Here is a 21,708-nt window from a genome sequence, read left to right as displayed (position 1 = left end):
TCCTTAGCTGACATACATGTTGAAATATGATTGAATTCATTAGCATCTAGAGCACAATATAAAATATTCATGACTTTTGCATTAAGTTGAGCCATTTTTTTGTCAACCTCATCTCATTTTTTTTCGAGTTTGGTTGATTCAACACCATCAATTATTTTAGTGGGTGTGTGTGGTCCATTTACTATGATACTCTACAAATCATAGTCAAGTACTTGAATAAAGATTTTCATCCGAACTTTTTAATAGGTATAATTTGACCCATTGAAAAGTGAAGGTCAGTTTGTGGACTGCCCCTCGGCTAGTGAAGCACCAACTTGAGTTGCCATAGATCTTTAGCTCTTTGATGGTTAAATCAAAGTAGGACTAGAGCACCGAACTCTGATACCATTTGTTGCCCAGCTATGCAACCCAAGAGGGGGGGTGAATTGAGTTTTTAAAAATTTAAAATTAATCTAGAACCATAAAGATTAAGTAATAAAAGGCAAGTTAGTTGAAATGAGTGATTTAAGCAAAGTGAAGATATTAGTGAAGAAAAAACTGCCTCTTTTCTAGTAGGATCTTTCAGATTTCATCAAATCTAGGATGGAAAATTTAAAAATTTTATCCTATACTATTTCAGATCTAATGTCTATTAAATTTAATTTTATTATCTGATATTTAAAAATCTAAAATTAAATCTAAAAGTATGAGAAATATAGACATACCTCAAGGGTAATCTGATTACCCTATAGATGATTGCAGCAAGCTTGAGGTTCTGATTTAGCCATGCAGTCGTCTGACCTCTACCAGTATCCACTCAGGCAGGATCTGGATCATCTTCTCCTCATGAATCTTTGCTCCAAAAATCAAAATTAAATTTGATTAGAAAGATCTTCAAAAGTCTTTCTGAAGTTGGAGCAACAGCCTGTCGAAGAAGTCCTGCAGCCTTTCTGTTCAAGGCATCACCATGCCTTGGACCTTTGCCAGATGGATGTCCAACTCCTTGGATGTGAAGAGGAGAGGGAGAACTTCAGATGGGATGTAGAGAAGACGAAGGGGGTGAAGTTAAATTTCAGTGCAGGGGTAAAATGGTAATTTTAAAACTTTTTCAAAATCACTATTTTATAGTGAAAATTATTAATTAATCTAATTAATTAATATATATTTATCCTATACTAGGATCTAAATATGATATATAGCATGCATGTATTTAAATTTGAAATTTAAATTTGAACAGTAAATAATTCACTATTGTGTGTTCAGAACACAATACCTTTGTGCGGGTAGTCAATCGCCGCAATCTGATCACCGTTGAAAGAATTTGATCATCGCAATGCAGCCACACAGTGTATCTGACCTCTGCAGATTATTCACATAAAGCTTTCAATTTGATCGGCTCCTTATGAATGCTAGTTCGTGACTGCACCTTTTTGATGGCCGATGTTGATCGAACTCCTTCGATCGATGTCTGCTGACTTCTCGGATGCTCCAGATCATCAGTAAAGGTGGTAGAAAGGTGGATGATGCTCTTCCTAATGTTTGGTAGGCTCACAACACTCATAGCTCACGTTCTCACTTCCGAACCCAAAGCCAGAACCCTAGGGTACACAAGAAAACTCTGCGCCCACTTTTATTTCTTTTTGTTTCTTTTCTCTCGGAAAGTTTTGGACCTTCACCTCATGCAGAAAGCTTCCTCATGCCCCCTTCTTTCTCTTAGAAAAAATTTTATGCACGCCCCACATCTCTTTCTCTTTTAAAATAGTGCAAGACGTGTCTTATCCATGTGAGAGGATAAAGATAAGTGGTTGCACACTTGAATTCAAATCAAATTTGAATTCAAATGCAAACTAACTCATCCATATCCACTCTGGGCATGAGAAGAGAAGGGGTGTGGCTTCTTTGTGCATGGAAAGATTTCATGAAAAACTCTTTCTCATGTATGATAAGTGGTGCACAAGATGGATAAGCAAGAAGGCGCAAGGGATAAGTTATCCATTCAAATTCAAACACCCTTTGAATTTGAATGGCTAACAAATCAAGTTTATCCAAAAATTGGCACACAAGAGTGGGTGTGAGATGCCTTCTGTGTGAGAGAAAATTCAGGAGAAGTTGCTTCTCATGAATTCAAATGGGCGCTGAAGAAGTGAGGTGGCGCAGGGAGAAAAGTCAAGATGGTTTGAACCTAATTGAGCCCACCTAATTAAAATAGGTTAAGCACAGTTAGACTAAATTAAATCTAATTTAATTAGACTTAATTAGGCTCAATAAAATCTTAATCAAATTAAGAATTGACTAAGTCCAACCCCTAATCAAATCAGGGACCAAACCACTTCGATGATTAGGTCAACACTTAACCTAATCGGGTCAAACCCAACTGAATCCAATTCAATTGGACTTGATCCAAAAATAATTACTCAATCAAATTAAGTTAATTAGTGATCAAATCACTAATTAAATCTCTCATAAATATTGAGTCCAAATTCGATGGGCAATCGGGTATCAAAATCCATCGACATAAAATCTTGATCGAAGAGTCCCAAACCAGTGGGACTCTTAACCCCGGTACCCAGAATGTGTGGAACTCGTGATCAGAGAATTCTGATTCTTGATCATAGAGTTCTAGACACGTAGGACTCATAGTCTATGAGTATTAGAACTCTTGATCAGCCATCAGATCAGATAGAAACCTCTAATGTGTGTGACCCCACAGGTTTGAACCTAAGCCGGTAGCACAGGAACCAATTCCTGTACTAATCGAAGTGACCATCTAGCAATGGTATCCGACATCCGGATAGGTCGAATAATCACAATCGCAACACTCAGAACCTACGTGAATATGGTTACTGTATAATTCATCCCTTTTGACCCCTATGTTTAGGATGACTCAAGGTTAAACTGTCAACCCTGATTAGATCATCCAAATCATGCTCAACTCAAATAGTCCAGTGACTCCTCACTAGGACTACCCTGGCCAAGGTTTTGCTAAATTGAAATACGACTATATATAGCTCCTGAACTGGAGTGGTCAATCCCATCTTGACACACGCATTGACAAGTCAAGTACTTGACTACACCCAGCAGCCTTCCGTCACTGAATTAGAAATTCAGGTAGTCCAGTGCCTAAGTGCAGTGAGTTGCTTGCAAGTCACCGTGGCGGTCTCAGGTCGGAGGGACAGTTATACCCATATCCCATCGGAGCAAATCTTGACAATAGAAATAGCTCCGAAGTCGGTCACATTCAGTGCAGATGTACTCTTACATCTCACCTGTATGCCATACCAGTGTCTCCACACTCCTTGGTTAAGAGGACAACCAATCCATATGGAACACAACGACCTATGCTTGATAATCGTTGTCATCCTTGGTAACAACATATCATTTGGTTGCGAACAGGTTTAAGGACTAAACGACAAATCCTCCTTTGTCGAGTCTAAATAGTCCTAAGGACTTCACCACAACACGGAAGTTCATTAGAAGATAAAATAATTTGTGATGAAAATACCAAAATAATTTTTATTTATTTATAATTCATATACTAATACAAGAATAAGCACAATCATCAACAGGCTGACGATTGGCTTTGGGACACTATTCCCAACAAACTCCCACTTGGCCTAAAGCCAATCGGTGCAATATCTAATACCCATCTTTGACTTGAAGTCATCGAACTCCTTCACCGTAATGACTTTAGTGAATGGGTCAGCCAGGTTCTCCTTCCCATCGATCTTCTGAAGGTCGACGTCTCCTCGATCCATGATTTTCTGGATGAGATGGTAGCAGCACAGAATATGCTTCGTCCGCTGGTGTGCCTTTGGTTCCTTTGCCTGAGCAATGGCTCCAGAGCTGTCATAGTAGAGCAGAACTGGACCAACAAGTGAGGGTGCTACTCCGAGCTCGGTGATGAATTTTTTCAGCCACACCACTTCTTTGGTAGCATCTGATGCAGCGACATACTCTGCCTCGCAAACTGAATCAGCCACTGTGTGCTGCTTGAAACTCTTCCAGCAGATAGCCCCACCATTAAGGGTAAAAATAAATCTCGACACACTCTTACTGTCATCGTGATCAGACTGGAAACTAGAGTCTGTAAACCCTATAAGTTTCAAGTCTGATTCATCATAAACAAGCCACTGGTCCTTAGTATTTCTTAAATACTTCAGGATGGTTTTAACAACCTTCCAGTGATTCTCCTCTAGATCAAATTGGTATCTACTCACTACGCCTAGTGAGTATGCCACATCTGGTCATGTACATGTCATGGCATACATGATAGATCCCACTGTCGAAGCATATAGAATTCTATCCATATGCTCTCTCTCTTGAGGTGTTGTCGGACAATCCCTATTCTAGAGAGAAATTTCATGGCCTATCGATAGATAGCCTTTCTTGAAATTCTCCATGCTGAACCTCTTCAGCATAGTATCAATGTACATGGACTGGGATAAGCCAAGCAACCTTTTAGATCTATCCCTATAGATCCTCATCCCTAGGATGTAAGAAGCTTCTCCCAGATCCCTCATGGAGAATTATGACGACAGACAAATCTTTATTCTCTGTAATGCAGGGACATCATTTCCGATTAAGAGAATGTCATCCACATACAATACAAGAAATATCACTACTGAACCATTAGCTCACTTATAAATGCAGGGCTCTTCTCCATTCTTAATGAAGCCATATGTCTTGATCATCTTATCAAAATGTATGTTCCAACTCCGGGATGCCTGCTTAAGTCCATAAATGGACCTCTGTAGCCTGCACACCTTAGACTCTTCTGTGGATGTGAACCCTTCAGGTTGTATTATATACACCTCTTCATCCAGCTCTCCATTTAGAAAAGCTATCTTTACATCCATCTGCCAGATTTCATAGTTTAGATGGGCAGCTATCGCAAGTATAATCCGAATGGATTTGAGCATTGCCACAGGAGAAAATATCTTGTCATAGTCTATACCATAACGTTGACGATATCCCTTGACAACCAGATGGACTTTATAGGTCTCCACCTTTCCATCTGTGCCCCTCTTCCTCTTGAAGACCCACTTACACCCTATGGGTTTTACTTCTTCGGGTGGGTCAACCAATGTCCACACATTGTTGACCTTCATGGACTCCATTTCGGATTTCATGGCCTCTAGCCATTTCTCAGAGTCAGATCTCTGCATTGCATCCATGTAAGTGATCGGATCCTCATCGTTTTCATCAAGTTCAACAGGATCGTCGTCCCGGATCAAGAAACCATAGTATCTGTCTGGTTGACATGGTACTCTACCAGACCGCCTTAAGGGTGTAGGAATAATGGGCTCCGGATCTGATCTAACCAAATCTGGTTCAGGTTCAGCTACTTGTGTCGATTTTTTCACCTGCCAAACTTCCTCAAGTTCGACTTTAGAGGCAACGGTCCCTTCACCAAGGAACTCTTTTTCTAAAAAGATTATCTTAAGACTGACAAACACCTTTTGCTCATCAGCTAGGTAGAAATAATATCCTTTGATCTCTTTTGGGTACCCTATGAAATTACACTTGTCAGACCTAGGTCCAAGCTTGTCCGTAATTAAATATTTAACATAAGCCGGACACCCCCAAACCCTAAGGTGCGAGAGTACTGGCTTACATCCTATCCATATCTCATATGGCATTTTGGTTACAGACTTACTCAGAACCCTATTTAGAAGGTAACAAGCCGATTCGAGCGTATATCCCCAGAGGAAGATCGACAGACCAGCAAACCCCATCATGGATCGAACCATGTCCAATAAGGTCCGATTCCTCCTTTCAGACACACCATTATGCTGTGGTGTTCCAGGAGGAGTCCATTGAGAGAGAATCTCATTCTCCCCAAGATATGTCAAAAAATCATTAGAAAGATATTCACCTCCTCGATTAGATCGAAGAGTTTTAATACACTTTCTAGTTTATTTTTCTATCTCATTTCGAAATAGTTTGAACATTTCAAACGACTCCGATTTATGCTTCATTCGGTAGACATACCCATACCTCGATAGGTCTTCTGTGAAGGTTATGAAGTAGAAATATCCATCTCTTGCACTTGAGCTCATGGGTCCATATACATCAGAATGTATTAGACCCAAGAGTTCACTGGCTCTCTCATCTTTTTCAGTAAAAGGTGACTTGGTCATCTTTCCAAGAAGACAGGACTCACAGGTTGGAAGTGATTCACAATCACCAACTTCAAGAATTTCTTCTTGAGCCAACCTATTTATCCTGTTCTTATTGATATGACCTAGCCTACAGTGCCAAAGGTAGACTTCTGACACATTATCTATTCTAGGGCATTTACCGGAGGTTTGAACCACATTAACAGGCTGTGATAGTAAGTAAATTTCATTATTTAGTTGTCCAACAAACATTATAACACTATTCAAAATGATATTGCAAATGTTTTTTTTATTAAAAATTCATAACCGTACATGGCCAAAAGGTATACAGAAATAATATTTAATAAAAAGCTTGGACAATAGTGACATTCACTCAGAATTACATTACAAGAATTGATTACATGGTTCATGATTCCTAAAGCTAGAACTGGAACTTTGCTTCCATCTCCAACATTCAGGAACCTCTCCCCATCATCAAATCTCCTACTGACCTGCAGACCCTGCATCGAATTGCAAATATGATAAGGGCTTCTAGTATCTAATACCCAGGCAGTAGTATCACAAATGAAAAAGTTGCAAGGTATTATCATATAATTACCTTCTTTCTTCTTCGGCCTGTTCGGGTCCAGGGAAGCAATGTATAGCGGACAGGTCCTTTTCCAGTGCCCCTGCTTCTTGCAAAAGAAGTACTCCACCTGGCTCTGGTCAGGCTTGCACTTCTTGGTCTGACCCTGTGCAAACGTTCCAGCATGCGACTGCACCTTCTTATTCTTCTTCTTTCCTTTTTAAAGGATCGACGACCAGAAGAAGACCCTCCCACAATATTCACCGACTCCTTATGGAGCTGGTGGTCCTTCTCAAAGTTCTACAGCAACCCCAACAAGCCGTGGTAGTTCACTGCAAGCTTTGTCATCCGAAAATGAGTAAGGAAGGGGTGGAAGGACTTGGGTAAAGAATTAAGGATCGCATCCTTATCGAGCTGCTCGTGCAAGGAAAAGCCTAATTTACTTAGGTGCTCAATCATTTCGATCATGTACAGTACATTATCGATGACTGAGGCCCCATCCCTCATCCGAGCATTAAAAATGGCACAACTAGTTTTGTGCCTTTCAACGTCGTCAGGCATGCCAAGGGAGTCATTCAACATTTGAAGCATCTCCTGCGGTTGAGCATTCTCGAACCTATGGCTGAACTCATCATTCATTACCGCCAACATTATACATCGAACGATGGTGCGATCGTTGAGCTACTTCTGGTAAGTATCTCGAACCGTCCCTCTAGCGTTCGGGGCTGGCTCCTCAGGTGTCGGATCCGTTACTACATAAAGGATCCGCTCATGCTCAAGGATGATTTTTAATTTTTGATACCAGCTATCAAAATTAGGTCCCATGAGTTTGTCATTATCTAATAATGACCTAAGCGATAGGGTAGTGGCCATAGCTGCATAAAGAAAAACCAGACCTCTATTAGTATATAAATTATTAATACTAAAGACTTGGACTTTAGTCTAAAGTTTCTCTCAATATTTTTATGAACTGATAGCCTCAACCTTCAATTCGAGAAATTACTTTAATTCCTTAGTGGGTACTAGAATCCACACAGACTACACACGAGCCCAACTTTGGTTGGTCAACCCATGTGCATCTATAGGTAGGTTCATAACCAGTTGTTTCTCTAAACAACTTCTAGTAATTAATTTTGCCCCAGAACTTAATCAGTAGGCTTTGGCCTCCACTGAAAAGATCTGGTTAGGTCCAACCATTAACATGACTTGATTTGGTGAATCGAACCAATAAATGATCAGGCCTGACTTTGGCCGGCCAACCTGACCACCATCAGAAAGACTCAACCAAATTATCATACTATGAATGATAATTTCATTAGTCAATAAGCACCAGGCCTTTGGGCCTCCAGTGATTATTAAACTATTGGACTCATTATCACTCACTTAATGGGAGGCTATGACTTAGTTATCACTATAACTAAATCATTTTAGGGACCTAATAATTTTTGAAAATTTTTATGAAAGGATAGAAGAGAAAAATTAACCAGCTAATTTCAATCCTCCCACTGACTTCACCAAGTCAGATTAAAAAGGATTTAATTAAAGCCGGCATTAGGAGCACCTAAATCAGTCACACTAATTTACCTAATGACATGGGTGAGCCCTAATCACCAAGTGATCTAATCAAAACCTAACTCACCAGGTTGGCCAGGTAAGTGAGATCAATGGTGGAGATATGCCATTAACTCATCAGAGATCGAATCAATGCGAGTAGCTCCCACTTAAGAACCACTGATCAAACTGCCAAACTTATCTTAGACACCAACCGGTTCATTAGTTTTAATTTGATCAACTTAGTAAATAGGGTTCCACCGTGTAGCCATGAATTAAGTCCATCTTAGTCTAGTTAAAGACATGGACCAATTCAACTACAACTATTGAAGTTGAGTCCAGAGTGTCCTTGACCTAATCTAATTCAACTTTTGATTAGATTTGACTAATTACTCTAATTTAGTCCATTTCTTTAAGCTAACCTTAGGTCTAACCCAATTATGGACCTAATCTATCTAACCTATTGACCCACAAGTTTATGCAATTGTCTTAGGTCTTAATTCACAATTCTAGACCAACTTGACAACACTTAATTCTTTTAATTAAGTATTTGGGCTGATGGGTCAGGGTTTGGTATTTTGAAAATAATTTTTAAATTTGAAAAATTTTATTTTCTGTCCACCAAATATGTTGACTCATTTCACAAATAGATCAGCACATTTCATAAATAGCAATCCTATTGCTAATTACATAATAGAAAATAACTCAATCAAAATAAATCATGAATATTCTTTTAGATCTAATCTAACATATTCATGATAAATTTTATAATTGAACCTTTACAATTAAGTCCTTTCGCTGCTTCATCTGCATGGGATATAATTGTAGTGGCACCCCTACCGCCATAGGAGAACCCCATCGAATGGGAGGAGAGGGCCTTTAAACCTTACTTTTCTCCTATGATCGGACGACCATGGCAACCAACCCAATTAGATTACTTGCTACTTGGATCAAGTATATCTAAATATACCAATTTCAAAATTTAAATTTTAAATTTTAAATTTTTGAATTTCAAATTTTGAATTTAAAATTTTAAATTTTAAATTTGAAATTTCAATCAAATTTTAAATTTTAAATTTCAAAATTTGAATTTCAAATTTTTAAATTTTGAATTTTGAATTTCAAATTTCAAATTTTAAATTTTAAATTTTAAATTTTTAAATTTTGAATTTCGAATAACTTTCAAAATTCAAATTTTAAATTTTAAATTTTAAATTTTAAATTTAAACTTTTAGATTACAACTTAATCTATGCATACAAATATATATATATCATATTTTAGAACTTGCTCTGATACCTTTTGAAGTTAAATTTCAGTGCAGGGATAAAATAGTAATTTTAAAACTTTTTCAAAAGTACTATTTTACAGTAGAAATTATTAATTAATCTAATTAATTAACATGTGTTTATCCTACATTAGGATCCAAATATGATATACAGCATGCATGCATTTAAATTTGAAATTCAAATTTGAACAGTAAATAATTCACTGTTGTGTGTTCAGAACATAATACCTTTGTGTGGATAGTCGATTGCCATAATCTGATCACCATCGAAAGTATCTGATCATTGCAATACAGCCACACAGTGTGTCTGGTCTCTGCAGATCATCCACACAAAGATCCCAATCTGATCGGCTCCTCATGAATGCTAGTTCGTGACTGACCTTTTTGATGGCCGATGTTGATCGAACTCCTTCGATCGATATCTGTTGATTTCTCAGATTCTCTGGATCATCAGTAAAGGTGGAAGAGAGGTGGATGATGCTCTCCCTGAAGTTTGGTGGGCTCACGACACTCGTAGCTCACATTCTCACTTCCTGAACCCTAAGCCAAAACCCTAGGGTACATAAGAAAACTCTGCATCCACTTTTATTTCTTTTCGTTTCTTTTCTCTCGGAAGGTTTTGAACCTTCACCTCATGCAGAAAGCTTCCTCACGCCCCCTTCTTTCTCTCAGAAAAAACTCTACGCACGCCCCACATCTCTTTCTTTTTTAAAACAGTGCAAACATGTCTTATCCGTGTGAGAGGATAAAGATAAGTGGTTACACACTTGAATTCAAATTGAATTTGAATTCAAATGCAAACCAACTCATCCCTATCCACTCTGCGTGTGAGAAGAGAAGGGGTGTGGCTTCTTTGTGCATGGAAAGATTTCATGAGAAACTCTTTCTCATGTATGATAAGTGGCACACAAGATGGATAAGTAAGAAGGCGCAAGGGATAAGTTATCCATTCAAATTCAAACACCCTTTGAATTTGAATGGCTAACAAATCAAGTTTATCCAAAAATTGGTGCACAAGAGTGGGCGTGAGATACCTTCTGTGTGGGAGAAAATTCATGAGAAGTTGTTTCTCATGAATTCAAATGGGCGCTGAAGAAGTGAGGTGGCGCAGGGAGAAAAGTCAAGGTGGTTTGAACCTAATTGAGCCAACCTAATTAAAATAGGTTAAGCACAATTAGATTAAATTAAATCTAACTTAATTAGGCTTAATTGGGCTCAATAAAATCTTAATCAAATCAAAAATTGAATAAGCCCAACCCCTGATCAAATCAGGGACCAAACAACTTCGACGATTAGGTCAACACTTAACCTAATCGGGTCAAACCCAACTGAATCCAATTCAATTGGACTTGATCCAAAAATAATTACTCAATCAAATTGAGTTAATTAGCGATCAAATTACTAATTAAATCTCTCATAAATACTGAGTCCAAATCTGATGGGCAATCGGGTATCAAAGTCCATCGATATAAAACCTTGATCGAAGAGTCCCAAACCAGTGGGACTCTTGACCCCGATATCCAAAATGTGTGGAACTCATGATCAGAGAATCCTGATTCTTGATTACAGAGTCCCAGACATGTAGGACTGATAGTCCATAAGTATTTGGACTCTTTATCAGCCATCAGATCAGATAGGAACCTCTAATGTGTGTGACCCCACAGGTTCGAACCTAAGCCGGTAGCATAGGAACCAATTCCTGTACTAATCGAAGAGACCATCTAACAATGGTACCCGACATTCAGATAGATCGAATAGTCACAATTGCAACACTCAAAACCTACGTGAATATGGTTACTATATAATTCATTCTTTTTGACCCATGTGTTTAGGATAACTCAGGATTAAACTGTCAACCCTGATTAGATCATCCGAATCATGCTCAACTCAAACAGTCCTGTGACTCCTCACCAGGACTACCCTGGCCAAGATTTTGCTAAATTGAAATACAACTATACACAGCTCCTGAACTGGAGTGGTCAATCCCATCTTGACACATGCACCGATAAGTCAAGTACTTGACTACACCCAGCAGCCTTCCGTCACTGAATTAGAAATTCAGGTAGTCCAGTGCCTAAGTGCAGTGAGTTGCTTGCAAGTCACCATGGCAGTCTCAGGTCAGAGGGACAGTTATACCCATATCCCATCAGAGCAAATCTTGACAGCAGAAATAGCTCCGGAGTCGGTCACATTCAGTGCAGATGTACCCTTATATCTCACCTGTATGCCATACTAGTGTCTCCACACTCCTTGGTTAAGAGGACAACCAACCCATATGGCACATAACGACCTATGCTTGATAAATATTGTCATCCTTGGTAACAACGTATCATTTGGTCATGAACAGGTTTAAGGACTAAATGACAAATCCTCCTTTGTCGAGTCTAAATAGTTCTAAGGACTTCACCACAACACAGGAGTTCATTAGAAGACGAAATAATTTGTGATGAAAATATCAAAATAACTTTTATTTATTTATAATTCATATACTAATACAAGAATAAGCACAACCGTCAATAGGCTGATGATTGGCTTTGGGACACTATCCCAACAGGGGGCGGAAGCTTTGATGATTTTTAACAAAAACTTGAAACCCTAGGTGCAGACAGGATTTTTATAGACCCTGTATGCTGTGCAGTGCCACATCATTCGATCAATCAAAAAATTTTATTTAATCCAAAAAAATTTTGATTGGTCGAGTGATGTTATCTGATCACATCAAATAAGAACCCCCACCCTCTCTCCTATGTTGGTGCCAACAATGGATAAGCACAAGGGAGATGGCACCCAAGAGTCCATGTTGATCAAGACTCTTCCATCCTTATCCACTTGGGGTGCCCACTTTAATCCAATTGCGCTCATACCATAATTTGATTATGGCACCCAATTCAATATGAATTTGGTATGTGGACACCCCACAAAAATAATCCAATAAGCTCTCTTCAGTTTAAGACCCATATGTCAACATTTGACAGATGTCCTAAAATAAAAATGGCAGGTGTTAGAATTTAGCAGGTGTTGTCTTAAATTCATCTCATGAATTAAGACAAGACTTTTCTGAGCTAGACAAGCTTTATTTAGACTAAGAGAAACCTTCTCAAGATTTTCTGGGTGAGTCAAATCGATCATCAAGATCATTCTAATTGCTCCCAAAATCCACCAGTGACACCTAGCAGCATATGGTGGCAACCCATCAGAATTGAAGATGAACCTCTCGGTGCAGCTACCTATGTGATTGAGTTCCTCTATCATGAGTCTCGACTGAATTAGGGTGAAGGTGAACTCGTCAAACCCTACATCAGTCATATGAATCAATTGATCGATCCGAGTCCGATGTGAAAGCCCAATGAAAAACTTTTTTCCATTATTTCACTCTGCCATGGCCATGGGCTTAAGGACTCGATCTTTCGATCATCATAGGACTACTCCTCTCATCTACCGAGGTTGATAGATCCCATCTTGGTGTGACCTAGTTCCTACAATGAATATGCTATAGCCAATATACACCTCAGGGTTCCGAATGGCTAGGAGACCGAGTTATGATGTAGTCAAACTATAACACACTCAAGGTAAACTGTCGATGCACCTCAGGTCAAAGAACTAGACACACAACTGTAGCATCGAGCTAGTCATCGACGAGAAGGTAGACTTCCTTATGACTGCTCGAGGTGGTCACGCTCAGTACTCTCATTCTCAATGAATACCTGTACTCTTCCTCTGGTATCTCCACACTGTAGACTCAAGACATATCTATCCTAAGAAGTGATCGTACACCAACCTTTCGGATCGATCATCATCCTCGTGATGATCCTATGGTCAGGAGCTGTTTATGAGTTAGTTATGTAAATTCATGCCTTAAATTTTTAACTCTTGAAAATATGAATTGACATTCCTACTAACTCAAAGGATGTATCGTAGATATAACGTACACAATGTGATAGAAGAATAATTCATTTATTGATTTATAATCAAAATTATAAATATTTTTTAGATTTGTATAGGAATGTGTCAGCCAATCTGACATCTAGGGCACACATCTAACAAACTCCCACTTGACCTAATGCCAATTGGCTACATATCTAAGTCCCATCTTCTCAAGGTGGGCTTCGATCTTTTGCTGGCCTAATGGCTTTGTCAGTGGGTCTGCCACATTGTCTGTGGTGTCGACTCTTTTGACCTCAACATAATCCTTTTTGAGGTAATCACAGATCAAATAGATTCGCCACTCGATGTGCTTGGACTTCTGGTGAGACTTTGGCTCCTTAGCTAGGGCTATGGTGCCATTATTATCGTAGTAAAGAGGTATGGCATCCGATGACATTACTCCAAGCTCTGTGGTAAACTTATTATACCAGAATGCCTCCTTCGTAGCTTTCGATGCAGTAATGTACTCTGCCTCCATGGTGGAATCAGCAATCACTGTCTGTTTGGAACTCTTCCAGCTAACTGCACCACTATTGCAAATAAACAGACTTCCAGATGTCGACTTTCGATCATCTATATTAGACATAAAGTTTGAGTCTATATATCCCTGAATCTGAAGTTCTCCATTCTCAAAGATTAGAAACATATCCTTAGTCCTTCTCAAGTACTTAAGGATACATTTCACAGAAGTCCAGTGTTCTTCGTCTGGATTCGACTGATATCTGCTTGTGACACTCATAGCATGGGCTATATCAGATAGTGTACATAGCATGGCATACATGAGGCTCCTTATTGCCGAAGCAAAAGAGATTTTGCTCATGCGTTCAATCTCCTCAGGTGTGCTAGGGCACATCTTCTTGGAGAGATGAATACCATGTCTAAAAGGTACTAAACCTCTTTTGGAGTTTTTCATGTTAAACTATTTTAGCACCTCCTCTATGTACATCTTCTGTGAAAGTCCCAGCATCCTATTTGGTCTATCTCTATAGAGCTTAATACCCAGTATAAAGGATGCCTCTCCTAGATCTTTCATAGAGAACTCCTTAGACAACCATATTTTGACTGAGGTCAACATGAGAATGTCATTCCCAATTAGGAGGATATCTTCTACGTACAATACGAGGAAGACAACCATGCTCCCACTGACCTTTTTGAACACACATGGTTCCTCCTCGTTCTTGATGAAATCAAATATTTTGATCACATCATTGAAATAAGTATTCCAACTCCGAGATGCTTGCTTAAGTCCATAAATAGACCTTTGCAGCTTGCAGATCCTGCGATCATCATCATTGGATGTGAAACCAAGTGGCTGTTCCATATAGATATCTTCCTCAAAATATCTATTTAAGAATGCCGTTTTCACATCCATCTGCCATATTTCATAATCAAAATTGGTTGCAACAGTAAGCAATGTGCGGATGAATTTTAGCATGGCTATGGGCGAGAAGGTACCCTGATAGTCAATGCCTTCACGTTGACTATAACCTTTCGCGACGAGCCTAGCCTTGAATGTCTCCACATTCCCATCTGCACCTATCTTTCTCTTGAAGATCCATTTACACCCAATAGGTACAATACCTTCATGTGGATCTACCAAGGTCCAGACTTGGTTTGAGTGCATCGAGTCAATTTCTGATCTCATTGCCTCTAACCATTTTTTGGAGTCGATATCTGATATCACCTCGTCATAGGTCTTGGGATCATCACCATGAACCCATTTTTTTGAGGAATATTTTCTCTACATCCTCTTGTACCTTTCAGGAGGACGGGAAACCCTAGTAGATCTACGAGGTGGAAGAGGTTGTGTTAAGACTGGTTCTGATTGATTGGGTTCCTCAGGTTCTTTAGCTTGTTGCTCTTGGAAGACATTCTCCTTGAGCTTAATTATTCTTCCGATGCCACCATCTTGAATAAACTATTTTTCAAGAAAAATAGTATTTCAACTCACAATCATATTATGGTCTTTCGGAATATAAAAATAGTATCCTAATGACTCTTTAGGATATCCTATGAATCGAGCTCTAAAAGATCTGAACTCTAACTTGCCCATCTGCTGTCTCTTGACATGAGCCGGACAATCTCAAATTCTGAAATGATTCAGACTTAGCTTCTTACCATGCCATATCTCATACGGTGTGGTAGGAACGGTTTTAGAGGAAACCCTATTCAATACATAAATTACTGTCATGAGACAATGTCCCCAAAGAAATTCAAGGAGGTCCGTGAAGCTCATCATGGAACGGACCATATCTAATAAGGTCCGATTTCTCCATTTTGAAACCCCATTAAGTTGAGACGTTCCAGGTGGAGTCCATTGAGAGACTATACCATTATCCTTAAGATAGTCTAGGAACTCCTGACTAAGGTATTCACCTCCTCGATCTGATCAAAGAACCTTAATGGGCTTTCCTGTTTGTTTTTCTACCTCATGTCTGAATTCTTTGAACCTTTCAAAAGCTTCAGACTTGTGTTTCATTAAAAACACATATCCGTACCTAGATATATCATCGATAAAGGTAATGAAGTAGACATAGTTGCCTCTAGCCGGCACATCAAATGGGTCGCACACATCCGTATGTACTAGGGCAAGTAGGTCTGTGGCCCTTTTCCTATGTCCTACAAAAGGAAGTTTGGTCATTTTGCCTTGAAGGCATGATTCACAAACTGGATATGACTCAGAAGTCAACGGACTCAATAGCCTGGATTTCTCCAATTTGTTAACCCTGTCTTCCGTTATATGACCTAGCCTTAGGTGCCATAGATACTTATCATTTAGACTATCTCTAGGCCTTTTAATTCCTATGGCATTCACATTTTGCTCGATATTAAATACAGATACATCAACATGTAACTGATAGAGACTGTTAATGACAAAATCATTTGCAACTTTATTATTTTCATAAAAAATATTACAATGGTCCTTATGAAAGCTAATCACATAGCCTTCTTGTGCTAAACATGAAATAAAAATCAAATTCCTGCTTACTGCAGGCACATAATAACAGTCTCTTAAAACTAAATCTAATCCTAACAGTAATCGCAGAGGGTAGATTCCCACGGCCACAGCAGCAACTCTTGCTCCATTTTCGATGCGTAGGATCATCTCTCCATCCCTCAGCCTCCTGCTTTCCTCAAGACCCTGCATAGAAGTGCATAAATGAGCACTAGAACCAGAGTCAAGCATCCAACTGGATGCAGAAGAAACTGCAAGGTTAGATTCTAAAATGAGCATACCTCCAGAAGGACATCTTTCTTGTTCTTTAGGGTGGCCAGGTACTGAGGACAATTTTGCTTCCAATGGCCGTCTGATTGACAGTGGAAATATTTTTCCTTATCAGTAGCCTTCTTCTTCGATTTTGTCTTCTTCTTCTTGCCATCCACCTTCTACTTCTTCGCAGACTTCTTTTTCTTTTCAAAAGACTTTCTCTTGAAAGAAGTCCACTCCACAGTAAGAACTGAGCCTTTTGAACTCTTCATAGAAAGCTTAGTCGTAACCAGCATGTTCATTAACTCGGCCAAGGTACACTGCATTTTATGCATATGGAAGTTCATGATGAACTGACCATTTGCATCGGACAAGGACTGAAGGATCACATCAATCTAAAAATTCTTGTCTAAGATGATACCGAGTTTTTCAAAATCCTCAAGATCCTTGATCATTATCAAACAATGATCTTGGACTGACTGCCCATCACGCATCTTGGCCTTAAAAAGTCTTTGACAGACTTGATACTTGGCCGCGTGACTCTGTTCACTAAACAACTCTTGCAGGTGAGCCAACATTTGGTGGGTAGTCAAAATATTCTCATGCTGGCGCTGCAAGTCATCAGACATTGCACCCAACATGTAGTACCTTGCTTTGTTATCATCATCCATCCACTTTTCCAGAGACGCTCTCTGTTTAGCAGTCGGACGTACTGGCATGGCAGGTGGGTCTTGGTCCAAGACATGAGTTAATTTTTTAAAATTCAGAATAATTCTGTAGTTCCTCAATCAATTTTTGAAATTGGGTTCAGTCAATCTGTGGGTGTCTAGTATTTTGGTCAGGAGGTTGGAGGTAGACATGTTTCCTGTAGAGAGTCAAAAGTTTCTAGTTAGATTTTATAATCAGACTTAACCAATTTGTTTAAGGGTTTTATTTTTAAATAAATTAGGCTCCCACTATTTTCTCAGATCCCTATACTCCCTTGGTAGAGATATGAAAATCTCTATGATCAGTAATTTCTAGTGGGTGGTGCGGTCTCACCAACTGGCTTATCACCTCACCTAACAGTTATTGGTGATGGGTCAACCGATGAGTGGACAACTCTTGTCCAATGATTCTCTAATCATAGTGCACCCAAAATTTGGTCTTTAATTCATGAAGCTCACCGTGTCTGAAATATTGCTCCAATCCTTAGTTAAGTCAGACCCACCATTTGTACGAACTAGATTCCTGATTGGGTCCCTCATCGTATTTGAAATATTGAGCCCAACCCATCCTCTAATTTGTAGCATCCAATGCCTAATGGACATGGTTGCATCTTTTCGATGCAACTGAGTCACTGTAACCAACCGAGAACAATCAACCTCGGGAAGGACCCACACATCCACAATGGTGGAAGACTTAGACTTAATATTTTTTTAGGGAGATTTGATTTAGGTCTCTTTAAACTTGACTTGACAGAGTCATAATAATTTTGACTAACCTAGTGGCATGGGTCAGCTCGAATTGTTAGCCACCTCAAATCAAAATTGGGTCGACACATATGGCCAGGTAAGTGAGACCGATAGAAGAGATATGCCATTAACTCGACAAGAACGTATTCAAGTTGAGTAGCTCCTAATTAAAAACTAGTTGATCGAATCTGTCCAACTTATCTTAGACACCAAATTGTCGAATCAAAACTAATTGGGTTAGCCTACAATCCAGGTTCTAACCTCTGAGCCAAATTAGGTCTTAACTTTATCGAGTCACATCCAAATATGATTCGATCTTGATCCAAACTTAATCTTATTAGGCTGGTCAATTATTAGCTTTCATGATCCCACCTAACCAACTCTTGATTCGGTTTGATCAACCGCTAGACCTAATTGAGCTACCCAAGCCCAAACTCAATTTTATGAAAATATTTTAGATTTGAAATTCTTAATTTTAGACCTAACTTAATTTTATAAGCTTAATTCATTAATTAAGTTTGGGTTCATAAATAAAGTATATAAAATAAATCCTAGGATTTCAGGATCTAGGGTTTTGCAGAAAAGTAAGTTTTGATTTCTGATTAAGGATGAACGTGCGGCACCCCTGCGCATCATAAGAACATCCCATTGAATGAAAAGAGAGGGTCTTAAAATACTACTTCATTCTTATGATCGGACGATCATGAGGAACACCTTAATCAAAAATATAAATTTAACTACAAAACTAGTTAAATCTAAATTTACATATCTCATATACAATTTAAGATCTAACAAATATATGCTTTGCATACATCTCATGTATCAAAAATTGATCTAATTAACATACTTTCAGATCTGATACATCACATGTAATATCTAAAAAATAAGATTTAAATTGAACTATTCAAAATTAAATCTATTCTAGACAAGTTACTGGAATAATTCTATAATTAGTCTAAGCATGCAACAGATCAATTTTATGAAAAAATTAAAATTTTATTTTCTATTTTTTGATCTAATCATAATACTTATAATATCAAAAAAATAGAGAATAAATTAAATTTAATTCATATTTTAATCTCATTAAAACATAAAACTTAAGACTGTTCATGGATTCAACTAATCCAAGTCTAGTCATGCATCTCATGCATGTTAGATCTTCTTATATTTAATTTTAAATATTTTGATTTTAGATTCTATCATATCTAATGTGATATCTAAAATCTTTTAATATCAGATAAATTTAAATTAAAATCAGATCTAAATTAGATCTGAAACTGAGCCATCAACCTGGCTCTGATACCGGTTGAAGGAAAAACCACCTTTTTTCTTGTAGGATCTTCTAGATTTCATCAAATTTGGGGTGAAATAATTTAAAAATTTTATCCTATACTATTTCAAATCTAATGTATATTAGATTTAATTTTATTATCTGATATTTAAAAATTTAAAATTAAATCTAAAAGTATGAGAAGTATAGACATACCTCAAGGGTAATCTGATTACCCTGTAGATGATCACAGCAAGCCTGAGTTTCTGATTTAGCCACGCAGTTGCCTAGCCTCTACTAGTATCCACTTAGATAGGATCTAGATTATCTTCTCCTCATGAATCTCTGCTCCAAAAATTAGAATTAAATCTGATTAGGAAGATCTTCAAAAATCTTCCTGAAGTTGGAGCAGCAGCCTGTCGAAGAAGTCCTGCAACCTTTCTGTTCAAGGCGTCACCACGCATTGGACCTTTGCCAGATGGATGTACAACTCCTTGGACATGAAGAGGAGAGGGAGAAATTCAGATGAGACATAGAGAAGATGAAGGGGGCAGCAGCTTTGATAGTTTTTTATAAAAATTTGAAACCCTAGGCACAGACAGGGTTTTTATACACCCTGTATGTTGCGCAGTGCCACATCATTCGACCAATCAAAAAATTTTATTTAATCCAAAAAAATTTTGATTGATAGAATGATGTCATCTGATCACATCAGATAAGAACTCTCACCCTCTCTCCTATGTTGGTGCCAACAATGGATAAGCACAAGGGAGATGGCGCCCAAGAGTCCATGTTGATCAAGACTCTTCCATCCTTATCCACTTGGGGTGCCCACTTTAATCCAATTGAGCTCACGCCATAATCTATTTATGGCATCCAATTCAATGTGAATTTGGCATGTGGACACCCCACAAAAATAATCCAATAAGCTCTCTTCAGTTTAAGACCCATATGTCAACATTTGACAGATGTCCTAAAATAAAAATGGCAGGTGTTAGAATTTAGCAGGTGTTGTCTTAAATTCATCTCATGAATTAAGACAAGACTTTTCTGAGCTAGACAAGCTTTATTTAGACTGAGAAAACCTTCTCAAGATTTTCTGGGTGAGTCAAATCACATTTGGCTCAGTCAAGATAGAAAAGATTACACGAGGAGAAAGTTAGGCTCAATCGTGTGCTAGTACGATTTTCTTGAACCTAATTGGATCTAATCCAAATCAATTAGGCTAGCCCAATTGATGACATCCAGATCCTAACCCTTGTTAGTGTGATCCAGTTAGGTTCAATTCTGTATGGTAATGAGACATGTCGTGATCTCATCATTGACATCATCGAAACTCCTTTCGATGGATCAGAACTCTTCTGATTCAGACAATTAGAATGATCGATCATTAAGATCATTCTAATTGCTCTCAAAATCTACCAGTGACATCTAGCAGTATATGATAGTAATCCATCAAAATAAAGATGAATCTCTCGGTGCAGCTACCTGTGTGATTGAGTTTCTCTATCATGAGTCTCGACTGAATTAGGATAAAGGTGAACTCGTCAAACCCAACATCTGTCATATGAGTCAATCGATCGATTCGAGTCTGATGTGAAAGCCCAATGAAAAACACTTTTCCATTATTTTACTTTACCATGGTCATGGGCTTAAGGACTTGATCTTTCGATCATCATAGGACTACTCCTCTCATCTACCGAGGTTGATAGATTCTATCTTGGTGCGACCTAGTTCCTACAATGATTATGCTACAGCCAACATACACCTCAGGGTTTCGAATGGCTAGAAGATCGAGTTATGGTGTAGTCAAACTATAACACACTCAAGGTGAACTGTCGATACACCACAGGTCAAAGAATTAGACACACAACTACAGCATCGAGCTAGTCATCGACGAGAAGTAGACTTCCTTATGACTGCTCAAGGTGGTCATGCTCAGTACTCTCATTCTCAATGAATATCTGTACTCTCGCTCTGGTGTCTCCACATTGTAGACTCAAGACACATCTATCCAAAGGAAGCGATCGTACACCAACCTTTCGGATCGATCACCATCCTCGTGATGATCCTATGGTCAGAAGCTGTTTATGAGTTAGTTATGTAAATTTATACCTTAAATTTTCAACTCTTAAAAATATGAATTGACATTCCTACTAACTCAAAGGATGTATCACAGATACAATGTACACAATGTGATAGAAGAATAACCCATTTATTAATTTATAGTCAAAATTATAAATTTGCCCTTAGATTTGTACATAAATGTGTCAGCCAATCTGGCATCTAGGGCACACATCTAACAATTAGATGCAAGAGTGCAAGAAGAAAAAGAAAATAAGATAGAGAACA

This window comes from Elaeis guineensis, chromosome 8, assembly GCF_000442705.2.
Source record: "Elaeis guineensis isolate ETL-2024a chromosome 8, EG11, whole genome shotgun sequence".
Taxonomy (NCBI): domain Eukaryota; kingdom Viridiplantae; phylum Streptophyta; class Magnoliopsida; order Arecales; family Arecaceae; genus Elaeis; species Elaeis guineensis.
Note: the sequence above shows the minus strand (reverse complement) of the source record.